Source organism: Sus scrofa, chromosome 12 (genome assembly GCF_000003025.6).
Source record: "Sus scrofa isolate TJ Tabasco breed Duroc chromosome 12, Sscrofa11.1, whole genome shotgun sequence".
Classification (NCBI taxonomy): Eukaryota; Metazoa; Chordata; class Mammalia; order Artiodactyla; family Suidae; genus Sus; species Sus scrofa.
Window position 1 is genome coordinate 26778944 of NC_010454.4, and position 12455 is coordinate 26791398.

The following is a 12455-nucleotide window of genomic DNA, read 5'->3' on the forward strand; positions in this document are numbered from 1 at the left end:
GATCGAACCCACAACCTCATGGTTCCTAGTTGGATTCATTTCCGCTGCGCCACGATGGGAACTCCAGGTGTTGAATTTTGTCAAATTCTTTCTCTGCATCACTAGAGAGGATCATGTTTTCTTCTGTTAATATGACCTATCACATTGATCAACTTCCCTATGTGGAAGCAGCCTTGCTTTCCAGGAATAAATCCCACTCGATCAAAAGGTATGACCTATGCAATATGCTGCTCAGTTAGGTTTGCTAGTATTTTGTTGAGAATTTTTGCATCAGTGTCCCTAAAAGGATATTCATTTGCAGTTTGCTTTTTCTTTTTTTGGTCTTTTGTCTTTTTAGGGCTGCACCTGCCACGTATGGAGTTCCCAGGCTAGGGGTCAAATCGGAACTGTAGCTGCTGGCCTATGCCTCAGCCATAGCAATACTAGATACAAGCCTCGGCTGTGACCTATGCCACAGCTCACGGCAATGCCAGATCCTTAACCTGACTGAGCGAGGCCAGGGATCAACCCCGAATCCCTGGGTTTGTTACTGCTAAACCGCAGTGGGAACTCCACTTTAATGATTCTTGATGTGAATCGTTATATTGTTTTCCAAGGGGCTTTTCTGCTTAAAAAATGATCATGCTCTTTTTCAACCATAGAGAAGAAAGCAAAACTTCTACTCCCCAGAAATTAGCACTACAACATTTGGTCAACCATCCTTCCAGACATTTCTTGATGCTTAGATATACATATCCACGTAGAAATAAAAATAACTTTTCACGAAAGAGATCAGACTCGTGTGCCAGTTTTGCAACCTGTTTTTTTACTCAACAACATGTCCTGGGTTTTTCTAATTGCTTCTGTCACCACCAGTGCATATGTGGGAGCGTAATGTAGTGTAGTAATAGCTGTAAGCCAGGCATGGTGCCAAGGATTTTATCTGCCTTAGTTCATTTAAGCACCACAACAACGCAAGGAGAGAAGTTCTATTATTATCATGCCGACTTTACAGATGAGCAAACAGGCTCAGGGGAATTGGCTGCCCCAGGTCACATAGCTAGGAGGTGATAGGGCTTGCACTCAAGCCAAGGTCCCCGGGGCTCCAAAACAGATGCTGACATCAATAACACATGAATATATAGCAGAAATTGGCACATTGTAAGTCAACTACAATACAATTAAAAAACAAGACATGAATACATTGTTAATATAAAAGATTATAAGAGTAAGCATTTACACTGTACATTTCCACAGAGGTTTGATGTGTGTATTAGTTGAGATTCAACTACGCGTGACAGAAAATCAAAGTACCATAAACTTAAATAAATCTATTTATTTTTCTTCCACATGAAAGACGTCTGAACAAAGCATTTCAGGGCCAGCATGGTGGACCCATGGTCACTGGATGAAAAACGGAGGCTTCTAACTTGATGCTCTGTATCCTCAGTTCCTAGCTTCCATCCCCAAGGTCTCTGCATGGTCTCATATGGTCCCTGGAGCTCCAGCCAGCATGTCTGCATTGCAGGAAATAAGCATGTTGCTGCTTCCTTACCATACCCCATAGTAGAAAGGCTTGGTTATTTTTTTAAAAAGGGTAGAAATAGGAGTTCCCATTGTGGCACAGCAGAAATGAATCCGACTAGTATCCATGAAGATGTAGGTTTGAACTCAATCCTTGCTCAGTGGGTCACGGATCCAGAGTTGCCATCACCTGTGGTATAGGTCACAGACGCGGCTTGGATCCCAAGTTGCTGTGGCTGTGGTGTAGGCCAGCAGCTGTAGCTCCAATTAGACCACTAGCCTGGGAACTTCCATATGTTGTAGGTGCGGCCCTAAAAAGCAAATAAATAAATAAATAAGGTGAGAATAGATATTAAAGAAGCAATCAGGGAGTTCCCATTGTGGCTCAGTGGGTTAAGCACCTGACTAGTATCCAGGATGCATGTTCGATCCCTGGCCCTGCTCTTTGGGTTAAGGATCCGGCATTGCTGTGAGCTGTGGTGTAGGTCACAGGCATGGCTTGGATCCTGCGTTGCTGTGGCTGTGGCCCAGGCCGGCAGCTGCAGCTCTGATGTGACCCCTAGCCTGGGAACCTCCATATGCCACAAGTGTGGACCTAAAAAGACAGAAAGAAAAAGAAATACACATGAAATGCACATATGCACATTCCTGGGCTCCCCTCAGATCTATAGCATACAAATTTCTGTATCCAAGGATCTGTAGTTTTTTGTTTTTTGTTTTTTTTTCCTTTTTTGGCCACACCCTCGGCCTATGGAGGTTCCCAGGCCAGGAATAAAATCCGAGCTGGAGCTGCTACCTATGCCACAGCTGCAGCAGTGCCAAAACCTTAACCCACTGTACCACAGTGGGAATACCAGGCAATCTGTTTTTTCTTTCTTTCTTTTTTTTTTTTTTTTTTTTGTCTTTTCTAGGGCCGCTTCCCGCGGCATATGGAGGTTCCCAGACTAGGGGTCTAATTGGAGCTGTAGCCACCAGCCTATGCCAGGGCCACAGCAACTCGGGATCCGAGCCACGTCTGTGACCTACACCACAACTTACAGCAATGCAGGATCCTTAACCCATTGAGCAAGGCCAGGGATCGAACCCGCAACCTCATGGTTCCTAGTCGGATTCGTTAACCATTGCGCCACAACGGAACTCCACAATCTGTATTTTTAAACGCTCTCCAGAGAACCTGATGCTCAGACATATTTCAGAACTTCTGGACCAGCTAGTGTTGCAGGTTGCTTCCTGTGCTGGGCTCTCTGAGTAGTAAGTGAGGCAAGCTGCAACCCTTGGCCACTGTGTCTGTCAAAACCAACTGGACCTGCCTCTTCCTCTTGGGTCATAGCTCCCACTTCATATCCAGTCTAAGCAGCAGCCCCTTCTTCCTACTTCTCTGGGGTTGGGGGCAGAGTTGGGTGGTTGTCATGCTACTGAGGGGCAGCCTGGGGGTGGGGGGCACCACAGCAATGCCTCTGTAAGGGAGCCAGTGTCACTTACTAGCTGGTGGCCTTAATTAAGCACCTGGTGAGTTTCCATTTCCTGACCTCTGAAAGCAAGGACTATGCCTTCCTCAGGGTTTTGTTTTGTTGTTGTTGTTGGGTTTTTTTGTCTTTTTGCCTTTTCTAGGTCTGCTCCCATGGCATATGGAGGTTCCCAGGCTAGGGGTCGAATCGGGGCTGTAGCCACCGGCCTACGCCAGAGCCACAGCATCTTGGGGATCCGAGCTGCGTCTGTGACCAACACCACAGCTCACAGCAACGCTGGATCCTTAACCCACTGAGCAAGGCCAGGGATTGAACCCACCACCTCATGGTTCCTAGTCGGATTCGTTAACCACTGAGCCATGACGGGAACTCCATGGACTATGCCTTCCTCAGGGTTTTAATAAGGTTGGCGATGATGGATGGATGGATGGATGGCAGGAAGTTCCTGGCACAAAATGCACATTTGACAAATGTGGTTATTGCTGTTAGCATTTTCATTGTGATGCTTCTAGCCCGAAGGAGAGAGATTCCCAAGCAGGAATTCCTGCTTCCTGACAGGACAGAGAGAGACCTGTCATTTCTTTGTGATGCTGAAACTTGGCGGTAGGTAGCCCTGGGCTTCTGGAAAATTCCCCCCTTCAGCCCCGCCCAGCCCAATGTAGAACTTGCTACCTTTCAGGTGGGTGGGGGCCACAGGGCACAATGACGTCCTCCAGGCAGTTTCACCCACCGAAGAAGGAAGGGCCCTCACTAGGTGACGCCTCAGCCCCTTGCTCCTTGGCCTCCCCCAGCAGGTCACACAGGAGTGGCCCCATTCCTCAGGCTGTTGACCTGTGTGGGCAGAGCCCGCCCCTACCTGCCTCCCAGATCCTGACACTCGAGGTGCGAGAGACGTTCCCTCCAGAGGGTGCCCTTCCTTTGCCTCCTCCTCTAGATTAGGTCTCACCTGGTGCCCATGGCTTCTCATCCTTCCCAAGACCTTGGGCCTCCTTACCTCTGTTCTTGCTGTCCCTGACTCCGCCTGGGCCTCCCCCTGTACCCTTGAACCTGAGCAACTTACACAAGCATCACTTTCTTGGCTGAGCTGTCTTGCTTGCTTGCTTGTTCTGTTCTTTTCTTTCCTTCCTTCCGTCTCCTCCCGCCTCCCTCCCTTCCTTTCTTTCTTTTTGCTTGGTTTTGTTTTTTTAGGGCCACACCTGCATATGGAAGTTCCCAGGCTAGGGGTTGAATCGGAGCTACAGCTGCCAGCCTACACCACAGCCACAGCAACACAGGATCCAAGCTGCCTCTGTGACCTACATCACAGGCAACGCCCGATCGCCAACCCACTGAGCAAGGCCAGGGATCGAACCCGCATCCTCACGGATACGAGTCAGATTCATTTCCACTGAGCCACAAGGGGAACTCCTGGCTGAGCCTTCTTATTTTGATTAGGACCACCGTGAGAGGCCGGACCCCCTCTCTGAGGCCTTGGGCAGTGATATAAATCACTGAGGAGGCTGCGGTGGAAATGCCCCCCCTCTCAGTCCCCACCCCATGCAGCCCCTTCCCATTAATTCATGAACAATAAAAAATGAGCTGTGAGAACTGTCAGGCCAGCTCTCCTAATCCTGAACAGAGTCTGAAGTTCCAGGGACACTTTAGGGATCCTGCTCCCTAACACCAGACTGAGTGCAGGGGTGGTGAATAGTTCCTGCCTGGGTGCTTGCGTTCAGCTCTGCCACCTGTTCGCTGCTTCATCTTTCTATACCTCAGTTTTCTCATCTGTAAAATAGGAGTGTTCATGATGTTTGTTATAAGCTTTCAAGAAGTCAGTACAGGAATTCTCGCTGTGGTTCACCAGAAACAAACCCAACTAGTATCCATGAGGATACAGGTTCAGTCCCTGGCCCCATTCCGTGGGTTAAGGATTCAGTGTTGCCATGAGCTGTGGTGTAGGTTGCAGACATGGCTCAGATCTGGTGTTGCTGGGACTGTGGTGTAGGCCAGCAGCTGCAGCTCTGATTTCATCCCTAGCCTGGGAACTTTCATATGCCACACCTCCGGCCCTTTAAAAAACAAGTTAGTACACATAGCTAAAACAACTAGAGAAAATACATAAATTGGATTTCATCAAAATTAAAAAATTGGGGGGAGTTTCCTGGTGGTCTAGCGGTTAGGATTCAGTGCGCTCCCTGCAGAGGTCTGGGCTTAATCCCTGGTCTGGGAACTGAGATACCACATCAAGTTGTTGCATGCCATGGCCGGAAAATTTTTAAAAATTTTTATGTATTTATTTTTTGTAAAATTTAAAAATTTTTTCTTTTTCTTTCTTTCTTATTTTCTCTTTAGGGCCACACCTGCTGCATATGGAGGTTCCCAGGCTAGGGGTCTAATCGGAGACGTAGCCACTAGCCTACACCAGAGCCACAGCAACGCAGGATCCAAGCCGCATCCGAGACCTACACCACAGCTCACGGCAACGCCAGATCCTTAACCCACCGAGCAAGGCCAGGGATCGAACCTGCAACTTCATGGTTCCTAGTTGGACTTGTTAACCACTGAGCCATGACGGGAACTCCCTAAACCTTTTTTTTTTTTTAAGAAAAAGAAAATCTACAGAATGGGAGAAAATATTTGCAAATTTTTTCTCTGATAAGAGGCTAATACCCAGAATATTCGACCCCTATCCTGGGAACCTCCATATGCTGCAGGGGCTGCCCTAAAAAGACAAAACAAAAAGCAAAAAACCATATGTCCACACAAAAACTTATACACAAATAAATGTTCATAGCATTATTCACAAGAGCCACAAAATGGAAACAACTCAAAATACCCATCAACTGGTAAATGGACAAATAAAACATGGGATACTGGGGTTCCCGTATGGCTCAGTAAGTTGAAGATCTGAAATTGTCACTGCAATGGCCTAGGTCACTCCTGTGGTGTGGGTTTGATCCCTGGCCTGGAAACTTCTGGATGCTCCGGGCACAGCCAAAAGAAATATAAATAAATAAAGCATGTTATATTAATACAATGAAATATTATTCAGCAATAAAAAGAGATGAAATACTGACATGTGCTTTGTGGATTTAACCTTGAAGACATTATGCATGTGAAAGAAACCAGACATGAAAGGCCACATATTGTATAATTTCCTATATGTAAAATGTCCAGAATAGGCAAATCCATAGGGACAGAAAAATAGATACATGTTTGCCAGGAGCTGAAGGCAGAGGGGAGTAGGAAGTGACTGCTGATGAATACAGCTTTCTTTTTGGGGTGATGGGAATGTTTCAGAGCTAGATAGTGGTTGACAGCTGCACAACCCTGAGAATGTACTTTCACACTGAATTGTACCCTTTTTTTTTTTTTTTTGGTCTTTTTAGGGCTGCACCCAAGTCATATGGAGGTTCCCAGACTAGGGGTTGAATCAGAGCTACAGCTGCCAACCTATGCCACAGCCACAGCAATGCTGGATCCTCAACCCATTGAGCGAGGCCAGGGATCGAACCTGCCTCCTCATGGATGCTACTCAGATTCATTTCCGCTGGGCCATGAAGGGAACTCCTTTATCTCAATTTAAAAAAACAGAAGTGGAGTTCCCGTCGTGGCACAGTGGTTAACGAATCCGACTAGGAACCATGAGGTCGCGGGTTCGGTCCCTGCCCTTGCTCAGTGGGTTAACGATCCGGCGTTGCCGTGAGCTGTGGTGTAGGTCGCAGACGCGGCTCGGATCCCGAGTTGCTGTGGCTCTGGCGTAGGCCGGTGGCTACAGCTCCGATTCAACCCCTAGCCTGGGAACCTCCATATGCCGCGGGAGCGGCCCAAGAAATAGCAACAACAGCAACAACAACAACAACAGACAAAAAGACAAAAGACAAAAAAAAAAAAAACAGAAGTTCTTAGAATTCTACCGAGTCCATAACCCTCAGTAAGATTAGCTGCCATTTAAACTCCATTGGACTTACGGTCCACATCAGGGAGAAGGTAAAAAAAAATCCTGAAAGACACATTAGAGCTATAGTCACATTCTTTTTTTTTTTTTTTTTTTTTTTGGCTTTTAGAGCTACACCCTCCGCATATGGAGGTTGCCAGGCTCGGGGTCGAATCAGAGCTACAACTGCCAGCCTACACCACAGCCACAGCATGCCAGATGTGAGACACGTCTGCTACCTACATACACTGCAGTTCACGGCAATGCCAGATCCGTAACCCACTGAAAGAGGCCAAGGATCAAACCTGCGTCCTCATGGATGCAACTCAGATTCGTTTCCGCTGAGCCATAACGGAAACTCCTAGTCACATTCTTGATATATGTTAAAGCATTTTTTGCTTGCGGTTTTTTCTTTCATTTATTTTTCATACTCGGTTTTGATTTTTACCTACTTTAGGAATATAATAAATATAAGTATTTTATTCCATAGTCCTTTTAGATATTTTTATGGTATAAAGTGAGTTTCCAAAGCTCAAACTGCATTTTTTTGCTTTTTGTTTTTTTTGGCTGCGCCCACAGCATGCAGAAATTCCTGGTCCAGGGATTGAATCCAAGCCACAGCTGTGGCCTATGCTGCAGTTGCTGCAACGTCAGATCCTTTAACCCACTGTGCTGCGCTGAGGGTCAAACCCATGCCTCTGCCTCTGCAGTGACCTGAGCCGCTAGAGTCAGATTCTTTTTTTTTTTTTTTGGTCCTTTTTTTCACGGCCACATCCATGGCATATGGAAGTTCCTAGGCTAGGAGCCTAATCAGAGTTGCAGCTTTCGGCCACAGCCACAGCCACAGAAACACCAAATTTGAGCCATGTCTGCAACCTAAGCCATAGCTTGTAGCAACACTGGATCCTTAGCCCACTGAGCAAGGCCAGGGATTGAACCTGCATCCTCATGGATACTAGTCAAGTTCTTAATCTGCTGAGCTACAGTGGAAACTTCTGTAGTCAGACTCTTAACCCGTTAGGCCACTGTGGGGACTCCTGGAACAGGATGCTTTTCAACCTTGTGGTTGAAAGGTCTGAGATCAAGGCTTAGCTCTGTTGCTTACAAGCTCGTGGCCTGGGACAAGACTGTGGTTGATGGATTTAGCAAATAAAAATACAAATACCCAGTTATATTGGAATTTCAGTTAGAACAACGAACAAGTTTTGAACAAGTAAGTTCATAACAAGGAAATATTGCGTGGGACATACTTATACAAAAAACATTATTTGTTTTGGAGTTCCCATTGTGGTTCAGCGGTAACAAACCCGACTAGTATCCATGAGGATGTGGGTTTGATCCCTGGCCTTGCTCAGTGAGTTAAGGATCCGGCATTGCTGTGGCTGTAGTGTAGGCTGGCAGCTGTAGCTCTGATTCAACCCTTAGCCTGGCAACTTCCATATGCCATGGGTGTGGCCCTAAAAAGACAAAAAAAAATTATTTTTATTTTTTTATTTATTTTATTTTATTTTTGTCTTTTTGCCTTTTCTTGAGCCGCTCCCGCAGCATATGGAGGTTCCCAGGCTAGGAGTCCAATCGGAGCTGTAGCTGCCGGCCTCCACCAGAGCCACAGCAACACGGGATCCGAGCTGAGTTTGCAGCCTACACCACAGCTCAAGGCAACGCCGGATCCTTAACCCACTGAGCAAGGCCAGGGATCAAACCCGGAACCTTATGGTTCCTAGTCGGATTCGTTAACCACTGAGCCATGATGGGAACTCCTCATCCTCCCTGGTTTTGAGGAGGTTGCTCAGAGCTGCTGTACTAGGAGTAGACTGCAGTGGCTAAATGATACTGTCCCCTGAGCTTGTGCTTTATACTGCTTGCTGCTGGATCCTCATGTGGAGTGCCTGCCACCTGACCTGCCTGTTGAAGTCTTGTCTTGAGTACCTCAAATGCCTCTCCCCTAAGAAGGCTCCCCTAACACACACATCCTGCCTTTCCCAAGTTGTGATTAATTACCAGTTGTAATTAATTCACACACATTAGAGTTGGAAACCCACTTTCAGAAGACCCAAGTCTGTTTTTTTCCTTCTTCTTCTTTTTTTTTTTTCTTTTTTGCTTTTTAGGGCCACACCTGAGGCACATGGACGTTCCCAGGCTAGGGGTCGAATTGGAGCTGTTGCTGCTGGCCTATGCCGCAGACACAGCAACGCAGGATCCGAGCTGTGTCTGCAACCTACACCGCAGCTCACTGCGATGCTGGCTCCCCAACCCACTGAGCAAGGCCAGGGATCGAACCCACATCCTCATGGATAATAGTTGGATTCATTTCCACTGCACCACAGCAGGAACTCCTGGCCCAAGTCTGTTTCTAAGGTGCACTGACCTCAGCCCACCCAACATGAGGGCCACACAAATGAACTTCAGGGCATTCTTAGAAAAGAGTGCAAAATCATGTGCAAAGGCAAATGAATGAATAATAAGAATGCGGTATACCTCTGCAATGGAATATTATCCAGCCATAAAAGAGAACGAAGTACAGATCCATGCCACGACACCGAGGAACCCTGAAAAACATTATACCTAGTAAAAGTAGGCAGACACAGGCGTTCCCGTATGGCTCAGCAGAAACGAATCTGACTAGTATCCATGAGAACACAGGTTCGATTCCTGCCTTCACTCAGTGGGTTAAGGATCGGGCATGGCTGTGGCTGTGGGAGGCCGGTGGCTACAGCTCTGATTCAACCCCTAACCTGGGAACCTCCATATGCTGTGGGTGCTACCCCAAAAGAAAAAAAAATTTACAAATTAAATGCATATTTCTGGGGAAAGGGTTATAATTTTTTTTTCTTTTTTCTTTTTTTTTGCCATTTCTTGGCCCGCTCCCGCGGCATATGGACGTTCCCAGGCTAGGGGTTGAATCAGAGCTGTAGCCACTGGCCTACGCCACAGCCACAGCAACGTGGGATCCAAGCTGCGTCTGCCACCTACACCACAGCTCATGGCAACACTGGATCCTTAAGCCACTGAGCAAGGCCAGGGATCGAACCAGCAACCTCATGGTTCCTAGTCGGATTTGCTAACCACTGTGCCACGACGGGAACTCCATGGGTTATAATTTCGATCCCATTTTCAAAAGGTTAAGCAGCTCCGATCTGGTCTGACACCTTCATGATATAGATGGTGACACAGAGGCACCTGTCCAGGGTCACTTGGGGGCTGGTGGCGAAACCTCCCAGGTTCTGTACCTGCCTGACCACACACCTCTCCTGCTTCCCTCTTCTCTTGCCCTTTAACCTACACTGCACCCTTCTTCAAGAGTCCCAAGGCCTCTGAACTGCTCCCAGCCAGGCTACCCACTGGCTGCATCACCTCCCAAAGTTCAAAGACCTTCTGGAAGCTGAGCGCACGGTTTAGTGTTCCAGGGGTGTTTGTCTTCCGCTCTAGAGTGGACCCTGAGCTAAGAACAAGAGGAGACGTTTACTTTCTTCCATATCTTGCAGAGTTCCAGTGGCAGCCATGGAGTGCCTAGCTCCTTTCTAGAAAGAGCTTGCTGGTGTTCCTGTCATGGTGCTGTGGAAACAAATCCGACTAGGAACCATGAGGTTTGGGGTTCGATCCCTGGCCTCACTCAGTGGGTTAAGGATCTGGCGTTGCCGTGAACTGGGGTATAGGTCACAGACATAGCTCGGATCTGGTATTGCTGTGGCTGTGGCTGGCAGCTGTAGCTCTGATTCGACCCCCAGCCTGGGCACCTGCATATGCTGAGGGTGTGGCCCTAAAAAGACAAAAAAAAAAAAAAAAAAAAGAAAGAAAGAAAAAAAGAAAAAAACGGGGGGGGTGGGAGGAGGGAAGGAAGAAAGAGCTTGTTCACTTGCAAAGAGCGCCGTTAGCTGACAACCTCTAAATGAACATTCTTCGTCCCAGAGGCCCACAGTGGGTTGACCCAGACTTTCTCAGACCTGCAATACAGTCTGAAGCTCTCCCAGCTTGGTCTGCTGCCCACCACCCACCCCATCCCACCCCTACCTCCCAGCCCTATAAACCTCTTGCACTCCTGTCTCTATCTGTGTCTGCATTCTGTAGGATCCAGGTGATGCAGCACCAGCCCGGAGTATCCTAAGCGTTCAGTAAGTGTTCATGGAGTGAATTGAACTGGCGAATCCCTGGAGGGTGGAAGGAGGTTAGTGCCTAGGCCTCGGAGAGTAGGAGAGGAAGGGCCCGTGGAGAATGTCTCAGTCATAAGAGGAGTGAAGTTCTGGACGGGCATGGAGAAGGGGCCATGCTCCTGGGAGAGACCCAGGAGTGGAGAACACATAGGGAGCCCAGGGACTAACTAGCCCTGCTGGCATCCAACCCCAGCCCCTCCTCTGTCTGGGGCAGACTACAGCAAAGCTCAGAAATGTCCCAAGAGGAATTCCCATTGTGTCGCAGTGGAAACGAATCCAACTAGTATCCACGAGGTTGTGGGTTTGATCCTGGGCCTCGCTCAGTGAGTTAAGGATCTGGCATTGCCATGAGCTGTGGTGTTGGTGGCAGACTCGGCTCAGATCCTGTGTTGCTGTGGCTGTGGCGTAGGCTGGCAGCTGCAGCTCTGATTTGACCCCTAGACTGGGGACTTCCTTATGCTGTGAGTGCAGCCCTAAAAAGTAAAACAAAACAAGACAAAAAATATCCCAAGAGTCAGGGCCTAAAGAGCCCTGGTCTTTGACTTGGGAGAACCACCTTCAAACTTTGCTTCTAGCTAGTGACCTTATTTTTATTTTATTTTATTTTTTCTTTTTTGGCAGCACCTACAGCATATGGAAGTTCCCAGGCCAGGGATCGAGTCTGAGCTGAAGCTGCAAACTACACCATGGCTGCAGCAACATCAGATCTTTAACCCACAGTGCCACATCGGGAACTCCCTGACAGGTGACTTTTCCTTGGTGGAGCTCAGTTTTTCCATCTGTCAAATGGGCACAGAGTGGAGCTCCTCAACCCCAGCATGATTTTGAGAATTGACTGAGATGTCACTACAGTTTATGGAGGGTACTGTGTTGAGTAGTTTAAATGTATACTCAGTTAATCCTTACATAGGCCCTTTCTCTCAGTCTGTACAGTGGCCATCGTGCATACTCTCAATTAATCTGTACAGTGACCATTGCATCCTCCATTTTATAAGTGGGAAAACTGTGGCTCAGAGAGGTTAAGGGACTAGCCCAAGAACACACAGCTAGGAAACAGGAAGGGCTGAGATTGGAACCCAGTTCTGTCCTGCTCTATAGCCCCTTCATTATTCCACACAGTTTCTGAGCCACTACGTGTTACACTTTGAGTTGAGGTGTGGACAAAGGACAAGCCAGCCTTTCTCTCATGAATTTTATATTCTTACAGAGAGCTTTACAGCAGCCAACCAGTTAAACAAACAGTAATTGTTGAATGCATTAAGACTCCGGAAAAAAATATAAGGGGGCACATACCAAGTTGAGCTACTTGGTATATACAGAGAGCTACTTTAAATTGCGGGGCGGGGAGCTCAAGGACTGCAACCGACAGTGTGAGGTGGCCCCAAGTTCCCCAAGCTTGGCTGGTCTGGGAAGTGA